At 44.0% G+C, this 16,352-nt stretch overlaps 9 non-coding genes across 9 annotated transcripts; 8 read left to right on the top strand and 1 right to left on the bottom strand.

The window, feature by feature from the left end:
* Positions 1-5,920: 5,920 nt before the first annotated feature.
* On the bottom strand, positions 5,921-5,992 carry Trnag-ucc (transfer RNA glycine (anticodon UCC)). The gene has a single exon. It is a non-coding gene; the product is annotated as a tRNA-Gly (tRNA).
* Positions 5,993-8,089: 2,097 nt separating this feature from the next.
* Positions 8,090-8,161, top strand: Trnag-ucc (transfer RNA glycine (anticodon UCC)). Its single transcript has one exon. It is a non-coding gene; the product is annotated as a tRNA-Gly (tRNA).
* Positions 8,162-8,325: 164 nt separating this feature from the next.
* Positions 8,326-8,397, top strand: Trnag-ucc (transfer RNA glycine (anticodon UCC)). Its single transcript has one exon. It is a non-coding gene; the product is annotated as a tRNA-Gly (tRNA).
* A 164-nt stretch (positions 8,398-8,561) lies between these two features.
* Trnag-ucc (transfer RNA glycine (anticodon UCC)) lies at positions 8,562-8,633 on the top strand. The gene has a single exon. It is a non-coding gene; the product is annotated as a tRNA-Gly (tRNA).
* A 164-nt stretch (positions 8,634-8,797) lies between these two features.
* Positions 8,798-8,869, top strand: Trnag-ucc (transfer RNA glycine (anticodon UCC)). The gene has a single exon. It is a non-coding gene; the product is annotated as a tRNA-Gly (tRNA).
* A 5,122-nt stretch (positions 8,870-13,991) lies between these two features.
* Positions 13,992-14,063, top strand: Trnag-ucc (transfer RNA glycine (anticodon UCC)). Its single transcript has one exon. It is a non-coding gene; the product is annotated as a tRNA-Gly (tRNA).
* Positions 14,064-14,210: 147 nt separating this feature from the next.
* Positions 14,211-14,282, top strand: Trnag-ucc (transfer RNA glycine (anticodon UCC)). The gene has a single exon. It is a non-coding gene; the product is annotated as a tRNA-Gly (tRNA).
* Positions 14,283-15,970: 1,688 nt separating this feature from the next.
* Positions 15,971-16,042, top strand: Trnag-ucc (transfer RNA glycine (anticodon UCC)). The gene has a single exon. It is a non-coding gene; the product is annotated as a tRNA-Gly (tRNA).
* Positions 16,043-16,185: 143 nt separating this feature from the next.
* On the top strand, positions 16,186-16,257 carry Trnag-ucc (transfer RNA glycine (anticodon UCC)). Its single transcript has one exon. It is a non-coding gene; the product is annotated as a tRNA-Gly (tRNA).
* Positions 16,258-16,352: the final 95 nt, after the last annotated feature.

Genomic DNA, 16,352 nt, shown 5'->3' with positions numbered 1-16,352 from the left:
TGACCTTTCACTCTGACCGATTCTTATTTGCCTTTAGTGTCCCTTTAAGAGAACATTCTTGAATGGATCCCATCGACCTATATTAGATCCTAAAATAAATATTTGCTCACTTGCAGCGCGTAATAAAACAGCGAAAAGGTGCAAATTGTATGCTATTCTCAATTTAATTTATATTCTGCCTTTGGCACATTTTCCTGCATGTTCTAAAATTTCCCGGACTCCTCGGCATGCTGTCCTTTCGTGCGGCTGTCACGTAAATACAGCCACACACAAATTACGCGACCTTGTGTCAATCTCGTGTGACTATCATACTTGCGTTCTTGTGCTCCTCCTGAATTTTTCTTCCCCTTTTTTTCTAAAGCACTAATTTTCACCAACCCTGGAAATGTAACTAAAGGAAACCATACTTCATTCACTTTTTTTTTCTAAAAATAACATAATAATTTCTGGGGTTTTACGTCCTAAAACCATGATATGACTATGAGAGACGCCGTAGTGGAGGGCTCCGGAAATTTAAATTGTGTCTTGTAACGTTGCCTGACATCGCACAATACACGGGGCTCTGGTATTTCACCTCCATCGAAATGCGACCACCACGGCCGGGATCGAACACGCGACCTTCGAGTCGGCAGCCAAGCACATAACCCCTGCTCCACCGCGGCGGACCGCACAATTTTTTTCTTTCTTGCAAACTAGCACTTTTCAGTGCGCATAATGGTTTGTTTCAGAAACGCTCAAGAGGAGACAGACTGCGCGTACTAATTTGCTTGTGAATGAGAAGCAAACAAAGCAGTCCAAGAATTCAGTATTGTGAACTATCATTCTTTACTCTCGAGTAGTTATTAGAAAATCAATTTCACGTTTGAATACCTTCTGTCAATTGCTCTAACTTCTCGATTTTATAGAGAACAAATACATGCTAATACCGCCTAAGAAGTCATAGTAAATGTCGGTCAAATGAATACCGGGTGTGGTGCATTGTTTTGCGACAGACCTATACATATAATTTTATATCATTATGACAAAACATAATGCGGGGTGCGGAGGTCTGGTTGCATTTGTGGTGTCATCTGGTTGCACACTTGTTTTGTAAAGCTGGAGGCAGTCGCGTTGCTACACAGTTCCACATGGAGGATTTCTTCTAGCACGTTTGCACTCCGAGATATCCCGCTGCCAAGTTTATTTGCGGTTTCCATGAATACGTATGCAAGACAGTGAGCACTGGTGCAAAGCTCATCCCCAGTATGCTGCGGCAGTTGCGTGCGGCACTTATCTGACAACTGGTCGAAGGCATAGGCAAAGATGATAAGGGTTACCCTTTTACTACCGGCTGAAGATAGCAATGACTGCTGATCACATCAGGAAGGAACACTGCGCCTATCCTTACCGCCTTGCATGCATAATCATGTAAACCACAATTAAACTTTGCAGCGGGATATCTCGGAGCCCAGACATGCTAGACGAGTTCTTCCAAGTGGGACTACATAGAAACGCGACTGTTTCCGAATTTTCACTGCAAACATGCCCGCTTGCGGCAGTCACTGAAAAGTACGTTATTCAATTTCAGTTAGTTGGGTGACTGACAGCGATAAATATTGCCTCATCTTGTGTCCCCCCGAATACGTAAATAATCTGCAAAGGTGGTGCCCGCGTGCTTCCCAGTGCTGAATTGTAACAAAACCATAAAGCTTATGCTCGAACGCCCGGTATATATATATATATATATATATATATATATATATATACGAAGAAATGAAATGAAGAAGCACACTTACGAAAATCGCATATTTTAACTGGTGAACGTTTCGGCCGAGGCACGGCCTTCGTCGTCATATATATATATATATATATATATATATATATATATATATATATATATATATATATATATATATATATATATATATATATATATATATATATATATATATATATAGCTTTTCCAATGGGCCTAACGTACTTGGGAAGAGAAGAGACAACTAAGCGGTTATCTTAATTTTACTTGCTAACGGTTTCGACCGGTGGACCGGTCTTCGTCAGGGCTTATGAGCAAATTATGAGTATTTGCTCATAAGCCCTGACGAAGACCGGTCCACCGGTCGAAACCGTTGGCACATAAATTTAAGATAACCGCTTTGTTGTGTCTCTTCTACATATATATATATATATATATATATATATATATATATATATATATATATATATATATATATATGAAGGAAAGAAGTGTTAATTTCAAGGGCTCGTTTTCTTTGTTATACACATTATATTACACAAGATTACATTATATTACACAAGATAGCTTGCCGCGGGCAGGGACCGCGGCAAGTTATCTTTTCGTCCACTTTTCTTTCTTCACATTTACCTTACATTTACTACTAAAAACATCCCCTATACTTTCCTTGGCATTATTGTCTGTTAGTTCTCATTAATATTGTGTATAACAAAGAAAACGAGCCCTTGAAATTAACACTTCTTTCCTTCATTCATAGCGAGGGTCTCGTTCTGGCAGACTTGATGCTTTCAGGTGGTATGCGAGGGATTATTGGTCAGCTGCCAGCTCGTAATAAGTTCACGTGCTACGTGATGCCAACAGGCAGAAATAGAGTGTTCCACACTCGCCGTTATGGCTACTGGCGGCGCTGACTGACGCTCCCACGTTTAAATGTACATATATACCCTATAAAGTGGACGGGGGGATGGCCGCCGCGGTAGCTCAGATTCGAAGGTCGCAGGTTCGGTCCCTGCCCACGGCAAGCTATCTCTTCGTCCACTTTTCTTTCTTCACATTTACCTTACATTTACCAGTAAAAACGTCCCCCATACTCTCCTTGGCGTTATTGTCTGGTAGTACTCATTAATATTGTATTCTTGTATATATATATATATATATATATATATATATATATATAATATAATATATATATATATATATATATATATATATATATATATATATATATATATATATATATATATATATATATTATATATGTATATGTATGGTACGTACATTATGGAGGGTCTGTCTTCGGTTGCCGTAAAATAATTAGGAAAAAGGTATACGCTTCTAAAAAACTGCTTATTTGTCGACGTTTCGATCGGAGACCGATCTTCATCAGGATGAAATTTACCAGGCTTCGATGCGCTTTATATCATCGTACTCCGAGCCGAGAGAAAAAGGTTGAGAAAAAGTACATACAGAAAAAAGGAAAAGAAAAAAAAAGAGAGGAGAGAGAGAGGTAAGAAACCTGCCGAAATAGGTCGCGAATACGCTTGTGCACATACTTTGACTGACATAAGAATAACACGTGTTTCTTGAAAAAAAAATCGTCAACACCCCACATGCACATATTTTGGCCTACGAAACACACGTGTTTCCTGAATGGATAAGCGCTTAAAGGCAGTCAACTCAAAAAGCTTAGTAAAAGTCCGGGAAGAGTGTACAAAGGCACATTCACTAAAAAACAGGTGGTCACGATCTCCGGTTTGTGGCTCCAGTTAATGCTTATGAAGAAAATGGAGAATACCTTAAGATTGGAATGCGTGTGAGCATGCTGTATGTCCGACAGCGTGCTCCTGAAGCGACGTCCGAGAAAGTAATAAAATAAACTATAATAAAAGGGAAAAAATAATAAAAAATATAATAAAAAATAGAGAGATCTTCAGTAAAGATTATCATTAACTTGAATCTTCCAGAGCACGAATTGAAGACATTATGCTCGGATTGATGTTTAGTCCAGCCTTCAATGTATTAAATTTATAAATCATAGATGATTCGCGCTGTTCACGCTCCCTTGTACTGGAGAAACCATTTGCAGGAGTGTAACCTTGATGGAATCTAATGGATGGTTTTCGGAATTTATATGCTGAGACAGAGGAAGATGCGGAAGCGAATTAACATGGGAACGATGGTTATTGAAGCGGGTGCGGAAGGCCGTGTCTGTCTGACCTATGTATTGAATACTGCATACTCCGCACTCGAGAAGGTATACTACATTAGAGCTGTCACAGTTAAGGTTTGAGTGAAGAGAGTATTTGAAATTGGAATGCGCGCTTTCAACAAATTTGGTTGTCTGTATGTGTTTGCACACCTTGCAACGAGCCTTGCCGCATGGCTGGCATCCAATTACAGGTGCCTTATCGGTTTTCGAACGTACAAGATAATCCTAATGTTTTTGGGGTGTCTATAAACGACTCGCGGAGGGGAAGGGAAAATTCTTGATAGTCGTTTACTCTGCTGTAAGATGTTATAGTGTCTCTTTAGAATTTTGTTTACGTTAGGGGGGTTGCTTCCAAATGTTAGAGGCAAGTTTTTCCGTCCCTCTTGTTTTAATTCTTTCTGCTGATAAAGTAGTTGTTGGCGATCTAGGTTTGCCCCTTTACGTATGGCGTCGTTGACTATAGAAGGAGGATAGTGTTGCTTCGCAAGTGCGTTGCGCAAGTTATTTGCGTTGGCCTCAAAGTCCTCGGGGCGGGAGCAAATTCTCCTGAATCGGTGGGCCTGGCAGTACGGGATGCTCGTCTTGCAGTGACGAGGGTGCCAACTATCGAAGTCGAGGTAGTGCTGCCTGTCTGTAGGCTTTTTGTAAACGGTACTAGTCAAGGACCCGTCTTTTACTTTTACGTGGACGTCGAGGAAATTGATTTCAGTTCTTGAGTATGTGTGAGTGAAAGTTATGTCTGGATGAGCTTTGTTGAAGGATTCTATAAAATTAAGTTCTCTTGTGTATCCGTCCAAATGATAAAGATATCATCTAAGAAGCGTTTGTAAAGAAGGGGATTAATTTTCTGGGTTGACAAGAACTTAGTTTCAAGATCATTCATAAAGATATTAGCGTAGTTGGGTGCCATTCGAGTCCCCATAGCAGTGCCATTTATTTGTAGATAGTATTGGTTATGAAACTCAAAGCTATTGAGTTGAAGTACCAGCTTCGCAAGGGTTTCAGTTACTGTTGGACTTGGCGAGTCATCACATTTGTGCTCGCTATAGGACTCTACTAATGTTTTGATGCCGTCTTTATGGGGAATATTAGGGTAAAGGGAAGTTACATCAAGAGTTACAAGAAAGGCACCATCAGGGTTTTTCTATCGTTGATGATCCGTATCGAAGCCTGGTAAATTTCATCCTGATGAAGATCGGTCTCCGATCGAAACGTCGACAAATGAACAGTTTTTTCAAAGCGTATACCTTTTTCCTATATATATATATATATATATATATATATATATATATATATATATATATATATATATATATATATATATATATATATATAGGAAAAAGGTATACGCTTTGAAAAAACTGTTCATTTGTCGACGTTTCGATCGGAGACCGATCTTCATCAGGATGAAATTTACCAGGCTTCGATACGGATCATCAACGATAGAAAAACCCTGATGGTGCCTTTCTTGTAACTCTTGATGTAACTTCCCTTTACACTAATATTCCCCATAAAGACAGCATCAAACAAAGTAACAAAGTAAGGCCCATTAGCTGTTTTCTGATATTGTGTATGTGTGTTCTTTTTTCATGCGTGTAAATAAGCTCGCTCAGAACAGAGTAAACTGGAGACTAAGGTGAGAGGCCATTGTCCTGAGGTGTACGTGACATAGGCTGACGATAAGGACATGACGTAAAACAACATTCTCTAACTAGCAATCTTACGTAGGGTCAGGGGCGTAGCGAGAACCTTTTTTCGGGGGGGGGGGTCACCAGACTTTATGTATGTGTGCGTGTATATATATACTCAAGCAAAATTGAAAATTTTCGGGGAGGGGGGTTCAACCCTCCAACCCCCCCCCCCTTGGCTACGCCCCTGCGTAGGGTTCACGGAACCTGTTTCCTCCCCGAAACTGAAAACTGCCAACCCGCCTAAGAGACGCTTTAAGCATTTGCTGTAAAAAGTAAAAAATAAATTGCGTCGGCCGGGAAATAAACCCGGGTCAACTGCTTGGAAGGCAGCTATGTTAACCACTATACCACCGACGCCCTTCGCTCCGAGCCGTATTCGGAGCAGTTTTCTTCCGCGTCAGAACATCCGCCCGGAAGAAAGCAGTCGGCGAGCGAGCCAGCCGCTTCCCAGGTCATCCAGCCAGCGTTAACCGGCTCCTGTGGCGTATGCGTCCAAGAGGCGGTCTTCATGAGCACGCGCCTTTGTACCTCCATTGTCCGATTGTTAATTACAATTTTAATATCGTATTATGGTGAAAGAGTCTGTTATGTGCTTAGTGCTATATATATATATATATATATATATATATATATATATATATATATATATATATATATATATATGTCTAGGAGATTTATATGCATTGTATTTCGTCGTTTCGGTGAGAAGGATTGTGTGCAGTATTTAAGTTTGAGTTTATTCAACCACGTGGCAAGTACATGAGAATACACTGTACACGTGGTTCGGTGCAAAGGGGAAAAAGCTGCATTTCACAGCTTGACTGGCCCCTTCAGCCAGAAAAAAATCAATAATACAAAGTTACAAAAATTGCAAAAAATTACAGGCAGCGGAAAGCGATAACACAAAAAGAACACGCATGTGGCCCATGAGAGCAAATAATAGAATAACAACTCTGAAATACATACGAAAATATTCATAACAAAGCAATGTATGAACCAACGAAACTAAATAACCATTACAGAAATCACCGCGTTAAGTTACGTGATTTTAGTCAAGTGAGTATTGTTACATTATGTTAGGCGATTTTTAGACCTCTTACTTATATTTATGTGATCTAACGTGATTTTTAGTCCCCTGACTAGCTGTAACGTGATGCCACGTGATTTTAGTCCCGTATTAAGTTCTTACGTGATGTTACGTGATTTTAGTACCGTAACAGACTCGCCCATCATAGTTATTGCATTGCACGTCCGACAAATGGGCTTACGTGTTGTTGGAGGGAAGCAGAACTTGAAGAGCACGAAGCGAGCGCGCACCGGTTCATGATGATAATAACTCCAGTTTGCACTACCCGGCGCAAAGAAAAGCTTAAAGAGCTGCGTTCTTAAAAGGGAAGGGGCTCTCAAAAGTCACACGTGTTCATCTGCTATTTCCTAGTAGAATCAGCGCAATTCCACATATAAGCCTACAGAGCGTCACATGCTTTGCGTTACACAGATTTAATGCCGGGGAGTGTTAGTTTTTCAAACGCCCGCATCTCCTAGCGTGGGTGCCTTTTATTTGTGTTCTTTTTTTCCTGCTGCTGTTCTTCATAGTTTTCTCTTCATGTTGTACAACCATTACAGCCCCCTCCCCCACCCCCTTCCAACTGTTGTTAGTGCATAGTATCACTGTTATTGAGTCCCACCTCTTGCGGCGAGTGAGCATGTTTCTTTCCTTTGTGCGCAGGGGCCATGTGTTGCTTCTGTAATAGAACTCTGTCCTCGCACATCGGTCACAGCGAGCTTGTATAAATTCAGTGTCTGTACCTGTGCGCCGCACTCTTGAACAAGACCGATACCCGTCGAATGTTACGTGCGCCTGCACTTTATATTCAGGTATAAACATATCCGTATAGAGACTCTATCAATCTATATATATATATATATATAATAAAAATGAACAACGTTCTAAATTCATAGGCAATGACTAAGCACATAACAGATTCCATTACAATAATACGATATTAAAAGTGTATTGAACAATCGGACAACGCAGTCGCAAAGGCGCGCTTTAATGAAGAGCGCCGCTTGGATATACGCGTATATATGCCACAGGTGCCGGTTAACGGTCTTGTAAATGACCTGGGAAGGAGCAGGCGCGCTCGCCGGCCGCTTTCCTCCGGGCGGATCTTCTGACGCTGAGAAAAACTGCAATGAATACGGCTCGGATTGCAGGGCGTCGGTGGTATAGTGGTTAGCATAGCTGCCTTCTAAGCAGTTGACCGGGGTTCGATTCCCGGCCGACGAAATCTTTCTTTACTTTTTATTCGCTTATTTTCTTTTAATCGCGAATGTGTATAATTTTTTAAAATCGAGAATCGCGAAGCAGCAGGCGCGCTCGCCGGCCGCTTTCCTCCGGGCGGATCTTCTGACGCGGAGTAAAACTGCAATGAATACGGCTCGGATTGCAGGGCGTCGGTGGTATAGTGGTTAGCATAGCTGCCTTCCAAGCAGTTGACCCGGGTTCGATTCCCGGCCGACGCAATTTTTCTTTACTTTTTATTCGCTTATTTTCTTTTAATCGCGAATGTGTATAATTTTTTAAAATCGAGAATCGCGAAGCAGCAGGCGCGCTCGCCGGCCGCTTTCCTCCGGGCGGATCTTCTGACGCGGAGTAAAACTGCAATGAATACGGCTCGGATTGCAGGGCGTCGGTGGTATAGTGGTTAGCATAGCTGCCTTCCAAGCAGTTGACCCGGGTTCGATTCCCGGCCGACGCAATTTTTCTTTACCTTTTATTCGCTTATTTTCTTTTAATCGCGAATGTGTATAATTTTTTAAAATCGAGAATCGCGAAGCAGCAGGCGCGCACGCCGGCCGCTTTCCTCCGGGCGGATCTTCTGACGCGGAGAAAAACTGCAATGAATACGGCTCGGATTGCAGGGCGTCGGTGGTATAGTGGTTAGCATAGCTGCCTTCCAAGCAGTTGACCCGGGTTCGATTCCCGGCCGACGCAATCTTTCTTTACTTCTTATTCGCTTATTTTCTTTTAATCGCGAATGTGTATAATTTTTTAAAATCGAGAAACGCGAAGCAGCAGGCGCGCTCGCCGGCCGCTTTCCTCCGGGCGGATCTTCTGACGCGGAGAAAAACTGCAATGAATACGGCTCGGATTGCAGGGCGTCGGTGCTATAGTGGTTAGCATAGCTGCCTTCCAAGCAGTTGACCCGGGTTCGATTCCCGGCCGACGAAATCTTTCTTTACTTTTTATTCGCTTATTTTCTTTTAATCGCGAATGTGTATAATTTTTTAAAATCGCGAAGCAGCAGGCGCGCTCGCCGGCCACTTTCCTACGGGCGGATCTTCTGACGCGAAGTATAACTGTAATGAATACGGCTCGGATTGCTGGGCGTCGGTGGTATATTGGGGGATTTCACTTCCGGCCACTGCTGTGTACGGACGTGTTCATCATGCGCTCCGTAGGGGCGGATACAGCGTCCCAGCTGGGTCGCGGAAACAGGATTGTCGCCGAAGATGAACAGGATTACGAAGTCGTTCTGCCGCAGTTGCCTACAGGTGCGTGTGTTATGAATACTGTTTTTCTACACTGAGATATTAAGGCAAGGCCGTATCGTGTTGAAGACGTCCGTGACACTTTGGTTAGTCTGGGTATGTTGCCTGAGGTACTCGCCTTAGGCGCTTTCCAGATGAACCACGTCTGGGCCGTGACTTTCAGTACAGCGCAAGCCACGAAAAAGATGCTAGCACTTGGTGACGTAAAGATAAAGGAAAGACGCTGCCTTGTTATCGACCCGAACAAGCAGGATGGCCGGCTAAAGCTTTATTGGCTTCTGCATAATGTACCGGATGAAGATGTGCGGACCGCACTCGCAAATTATGGAAGAGTGACAGAAGTATCAAAGAAACGTTGGCGCGTCCAAGGTATCGCCGATAAAGGAACTTCGACCAGGACTGTCACCCTGCAATTAAAAGCGGGCTTGACAGTCGAAGACCTACCACACCAGCTCCGAGTGGGCGGTATAACAACGCTTTTGGTTGTGCCAGGACGGGCACCGCTTCGCTTATGATGTCGACGAACGGGACATATACGCCGGGACTGTCGCATACCCCGGTGTGGTCGGTGCAGACGCTATGGTCACGAAGACAGCGAGTGTGCCCAAACGTACGCCAGTGTGGCCGGGCCTGTGGCTGGCGACCATCTCACGGAGCACATAATGGACCAAGTTGATGCAGAAGAAGCAGCGGAAAGCAGAAATCGGGGTCCCGTATTCACGCCCCTTTTTAAGGGCCCGAAGGACGAAGGAAGCGAAGCGGCTCAGGCTGAACAAACGGGTCAACAGACCAACAGCGTGAGCTCTATTCCGCGGGACGAAAGCGACAACGAAAAGGAGCAAGGTATTGGGTCGTCGACTGGACAACATGAAGATATGGACGTCACAAGAGCGGGGACAAGCGCAAAGCGAACGCTTGAAGATGTCAGCAACGAGGACGCAGAACCAGAGAGGACAACAGGAGGTGAGCCGGCAACGAAAGCGGCAACGCTCAGGCGACCCAGCTTGAGGTTCAAGCCGAACATCGCTGCGGGCACACGTCCGCCGCCGAAGCCACCCTCGTAGCAACGGGGGAAGACAGTCAACGAAGGACCTAAATCCATAGGCCCTCAAGGACATTGAGAATATGGCTTCATTATTATGTGACGCGTGTGGAAAGTGCACGCCTTGTACGTGTCTATCCACAACTTCAACGGTGGAAGCCAGGGATGTGTCAATCGGCGAGGTAAGAACCATGCGGTCCGTATCTTGCCCGCGGCCTTCACAACCCATAACTACGTTGCGTATCGCAACTTTAAATGTGCGCGGACTTCGATCTAAACGAAAGCAATATCAGGTTAGTCGTCTTTTCCTAGAGGACGACCTCGATATCATAGCGGTACAGGAAACGAAGGTCGAAAGTCAAAAACAAACGGACCGCATGGTCGAACCTTTTCGGTCCCGCTATAATGTTTGCATATGTCATTCTGTTGGCACCTCTGGAGGGTGTGCTCTCTTTCTGCGGAACTCTTTAGGATTGTTGAAGAGTATGTTCATGCTAGCGATGACGGCCGTCTCGTTTTGTGCGATTTTGACGGTTTTGGTAAAAAATGGCGCATCATTTGCGTATATGCACCGAATAGTATTACTGAGCGGTTATCCTTCTTTGCAAGTGTCGAACGGTCTCTAAAATCTGAAAGAAACGTGATAATTCTGGGGGATTTTAATTGCGTGTGCTTCAGAGAAGATAGAAGCAAAAGACTATCCGTTCGTGATCAAAGTGCTTTGTTGCTGTCAGCGCTTATGCAAGAGGGGGGTTTTGAAGATGTAGGAAACGTATTGCAAATTGGAAGTGGCGCTAGGTTTACGCATTTCCAGCGCGATTGCCATTCCCATTTAGATCGAGCATACGTATCAGATGTACTCGTGCCGCTATGCAACAGTTACGAGCACAAACCAGTAGCTTTCAGTGATCACAGTGCCGTAATGTTTTCTCTGGGAGTGAAGAAGAAAAGATGAACCTTTTCTTGGAAACTGTGGAAACGGAACAATAAATTACTTAGTGATGAAGTCTTTGTGGATAAGGTAAAAATACTTATTGAGAAAGTGCGCTCGTCTGAGTCGGGGCGAATGGTCGCTGCATGGGAACAGTTCAAGGAAGAAGTTAAAATTGCTGCAATTGAAAGGTCTTCCATGTTACGCTACAATGAAAAAAGAAAGCAAAAAGAACTACAAGGTCAGCTAGAATTCTTGTTGTCAGTCGAAAGCACGCGACCAGGCACTTTAACTAAAGAGATAAGAGAGATCAAGAACCAGCTCGAGATAATGGACACTGAAAAATACAGAGGAGCAGTCATACGCGCACGCGCAGAACACCTTTGGCTGGGGGAAACACCGACGAAACGCTCGCTGAGCGAAGAAAAGCGCTACGCCTCGCGTAAAGAAATAAAACAGATTAAATACGGAGGAGTGACTACCACGGACAAACAGATGATAGAAAGCGCGTTTTTGGATTATTATAAAGGACTTCTTGGGTGCAGCGGTAACAGAGAAGCAGCCTTGGACAGCGAGTTTTTGTTAATAATGCCGACACTAAATAAGGAAACCACCGCACGCCTGGAAGAGCCAATATCAGTTGGGGAAATTGAAAGGGCCATTAATGACTTAAGTGAAGGGAAAACGCCCGGCCCGGATGGACTAGGCACAGCTTTTTACAAAGCATTCAAAGAAGAGCTGTCGGAGCTCCTGTTACGCCTCGTAGCGGAGGCTTACGAGGTAATGGAAATGCCACCGTCCTTTCGAAGGTCACATATTGTACTCATACACAAAAGTGAAGATCCAGTGAAGCTCTTGTCAGTGAGTGCTTATCGTCCCATAAGCCTCACTAACACTGATTATAAGGTTTTTATGAAGGTACTTGCCAAGAGACTGCAAAGCGTAATACGGTTAATCGTAGGACCGCACCAAACATGCGGAATTAAGGGCCGAAAAATAGGAACCAATATCCACACTGCGAGGAGCATCCTTGAGTGTTGCGATGCATGGTACAGCCAAGTAGCAATTTTGCAACTAGACCTGGAAAAGGCTTTTGACCGTGTTATGCATGATGTCCTTTTTTCAATATTGAAACATGTAAATCTAGGAGATGTTATTTTAGAAGGGGTGAAGATGTCGTATAGGAATTGTTTTGCTAGCATCGTAATTAACAAGGAAGTCACTGCAAACTTTCAAATTGCAAGGAGTGCCCATCAGGGTTGCCCAATTTCCCCCTTGTTATTTGCCATCTACTTGGAGCCCGTTTGTTTGAGCATAATCAATAGCGACAAGATACATGGTTTTAGGTTAATGACGGCTGAGGTCAAAGTACTGTCCTACGCAGATGACATCGCTGTTTTTTGTAAAGACAGAGGGAGCATTAGTGAAGCAGTCAGTGTAGCAGACAAGTACTGCAAGTGGTCAGGCAGTGCCTTAAACTGGGATAAGAGTGCACGTTTTTGGCATGGTACCTGGGACGAAAAGCCTGGATTTTTCGAAAAGGTTAAGTGGAGCTCCGTGCCGACGAAGTACCTCGGTGTGCCACTGCAGAAATATAATGATCCCAGTGAATACTGGAACGACGAGACAGAAAAATTAAGGGAGAAAGCGAACAAGTGGGGAGGAAAAAACCTATCAATATTCGCGAGGTGAAAAGTTTGCAACTTATTCTTAGCAGCCAAAATTTGGTATGTACTTCAGGTGCTGTGCATGAACCGCTCAAATGTACAGAAGATACACAGAGTTTTCGCCACTTTTATTTGGGCCTCCAAGCGGGAACGCACGAGCCATACAAATCTTTTCTGGTCCGTGAAAGCGGGTGGGTTGGGATTAGCGCACTTATTTCTAAGGCAGATTGTTTCCAGGTTTATGTTTCTGCGAGATCAGAGCCATCCCTTCTTACGTACTATGCTACAAGTTAGATTATGCTGTTATCTAACCGAATTTGTTGTATCCACTTGTTGTGCTGGGCGTAGCGGCATTCATGGTTATCTCAACGAAGCTGTTTCGGCATTTAACATACTAACAGTACGTTTTTCTTTACAGTACCTTGGTGTGGTGACAAAAAGACAATTATATAAAGACCTTATCGATGTAATGCTGCCTGTGCCGATGTATCGTGCGATGTATGAAAAAGGCCAGGGAAAAGACGTTCTTAAAAGGGTCAAAATAATGGTGGTACGACCATCATCAAAGAGCTTTTTTTTCAGCTGCACACTGGTACACTTCCCGTAAAACCATGGCTGCAGGAAAGGGGCTTATTTGTTCCGTGGTCTGTTAATTGTCTCCTATGCCGCAAACCAGAGAGTGTCGATCACATTTTTTTGGACTGTTTGGATGCTACGTTTCATTGGGACATCCTACAACGAATTTTAAAAAAAGACTTACCTTTGACACCCTATGGAATCCGTTTCCTACCGGTTCACAGTGACAGTGGCATACCGTAGGACATGTTTATGCTGTTAAGTATGCACGCAATTTGGAAATCATGCATAGCATTTCGGCATGTTGACGCGAATGCCCGTTCTGTCAGAGAATACTTCATTGAAAGTATAGCTTACATAAGAGATGCATACAATGCACGAGAAGAACAGCCGGAATGGCTCCCTGTATTGAATGAACTTGTAGCACTAAAGCGCTTTTAAATAATTTATGCCAAACAAAGTGTGATTGGCGGTTTTAATGCATTGGTAAATACTTCTTGTCAAACTACACCTGTTTTTTTTGTGTGTGTGTACACGATGTACCTCGTTCTGAATAAAGAAAAAAAATTGTGCTTAAAAAAAAAGGCGTCGGTGGTATAGGGATTAGCATAGCTGCCTTCCAAGCAGTTGACCCGGGTTCGATTCCCGGCCGACGCAAGCTTTTTACTTGTTCATTTTTTTAATCGCGAACGTTCATAACTTTTTCAAATCGCGAAGCAGGACACGCGCTCACCGGCTGCTTTCCTCCGGGCGGATGTGCTGGCGCAGAGAAAAAATAGCAGCGAATGCGTATGTGAGCGTGTGGTGTCGGTGGTATAGTGGTTAGCATAGCTGCCTTCCAAGCAGTTGAACCGGGTTCGATTCCCGGCCGACGCAAGCTTTTTATTTGTTTTTTTAATCGCTAACGTTTATAACTTTTTGCAATCGCGAAGCAGGAGGCGCGCTCACCGGCTGCTTTCCTCCGGGCGGATGTGCTGGCGCTGAGAGAAATAGCAGCGAATGCGGATGTGAGCGTGTGGCGCGGAATCGCTGAACAATGCTGTGTAATAAGCTCCAAATTCTGTCATGATTTCACTTGTATTAGTTACCAATGACCCTTGCGAATATAAATCTGGTATAAATTTGCTTTTTGCGTTGCGGTATTCATCGAGTAAGGCTTGACGTGTGGGTTCCTCTGAATGCAAGGTACGAGTATTGCGTGATCGAACACGGGCACCTTGGTGCATCTCTTTATTAAACAATTGGTATCCCGTTTTTTCTACTTTCGGGACTGCGATCATCCGCTGCTTCGAACATTTTTACAAGTGAATCTCGTCGATGTTTTACCAAGTTTAGTGGTATCTTCTAATTGTGCCTCGCCTCCCTATTTGCAAGGATTCATGCGTGAAGTTTATGAATCAGTGCGGTTTTTGACAGCAAGATTCTCTAACGACAATTTATTCTCTAGTTCACGAAAAGATCTATATAATGCCATATTAGATATGTTGTTTCCTGCACCTTTGTACCGCTCACTATATGCTGGATTGCCTGGACACGACGTGCTTGTGCGTGTGAAGAAAATGCCTATTTCACCAACATCCAAGACATTCTTCTACAAAGTGCATACACAGACGCTGCCTGTGAAGACCTGGTTAAGCAGCAAAGGCATCTTTGTATCTTCAGTTAACTGTCGCCTCTGTGAAGTTCCGGAAACTATAGAACATTGCTTCATCAGCTGTAAAGACGCCATACTCTTCTGGGACGTTCTACAAAGGGCTTTTAAAAAACAACTCGATTTAAATTCGTATAGCATACGTTATCTCATGCCACCCAAAAGCCATTCTATGCCTGTTGACATGCTATTACTGATGGGTATGCACAGTTTATGGAAAACTCGCATGTTAGACAGGCATGCGGAACCCATGGTATCATCGCGGTTGCATCTCATTCAAATGGCTCTTCAACTAAAAGACTTTTACGAACAATTAGAGTTTCAACCGGACTGGTATCCACTCTTCATGAAATGTATAGCTTTAATACCCTTTTAGGACTTCTGTGTAACGCTTGTACGCTGGTAGAGGCCGCCTTAAGTAGTTTGTTCGCTATGTATGCTAATTACACATATTTGTAATAAATACCATGAAAGAAAAAAAAAGAAAGCGTCGGTGGTATAGTGGTTAGCATAGCTGCCTTCCAAGCAGTTGACGCGGGTTCGATTCGCGGCCGACGCAAGCTTTTATTTGTTTTTTTAATCGCCAACGTTTATAACTTTTTAAAATCGCGAAGCAGGAGGCGCGCTCGCCGGCTGCTTTCCTCCGGGCGGATGTGGTGGCGCAGAGAGAAATAGCAGCGAATGCGGAAGTGAGCGTGTGGTGTCGGTGGTATAGTGGTTAGCATAGCTGCCTTCCAAGCAGTTGACGCGGGTTCGATTCGCGGCCGACGCAAGCTTTTATTTGTTTTTTTAATCGCCAACGTTTATAACTTTTTAAAATCGCGAAGCAGGAGGCGCGCTCGCCGGCTGCTTTCCTCCGGGCGGATGTGCTGGCGCAGAGAGAAATAGCAGCGAATGCGGAAGTGAGCGTGTGGCGTCGGTGGTATAGTGGTTAGCATAGCTGCCTTCCAAGCAGTTGACCCGGGTTCGATTCCCGGCCGACGCAAGCTTTTTATTTGTTTTTTTAATCGCCAACGTTTATAACTTTTTTAAAATCGCGAAGCAGGAGGCGCGCTCGCCGGCTGCTTTCCTCCGGGCGGATGTGCTGGCGCAGAGAGAAATAGCAGCGAATGCGGAAGTGAGCGTGTGGCGTCGGTGGTATAGTGGTTAGCATAGCTGCCTTCCAAGCAGTTGACCCGGGTTCGATTCCCGGCCGACGCAATCTTTTTATTTGTTTTTTTAATCGCCAACGTTTATAACTTTTTTAAAATCGCGAAGCAGGAGGCTCGCTCGCCGGCTGCTTTCCTCCGGGCGGA

Source organism: Rhipicephalus sanguineus, chromosome 8 (genome assembly GCF_013339695.2).
Source record: "Rhipicephalus sanguineus isolate Rsan-2018 chromosome 8, BIME_Rsan_1.4, whole genome shotgun sequence".
Taxonomy (NCBI): Eukaryota; Metazoa; Arthropoda; class Arachnida; order Ixodida; family Ixodidae; genus Rhipicephalus; species Rhipicephalus sanguineus.
This window is presented reverse-complemented; position numbering and strand designations above follow the sequence as displayed.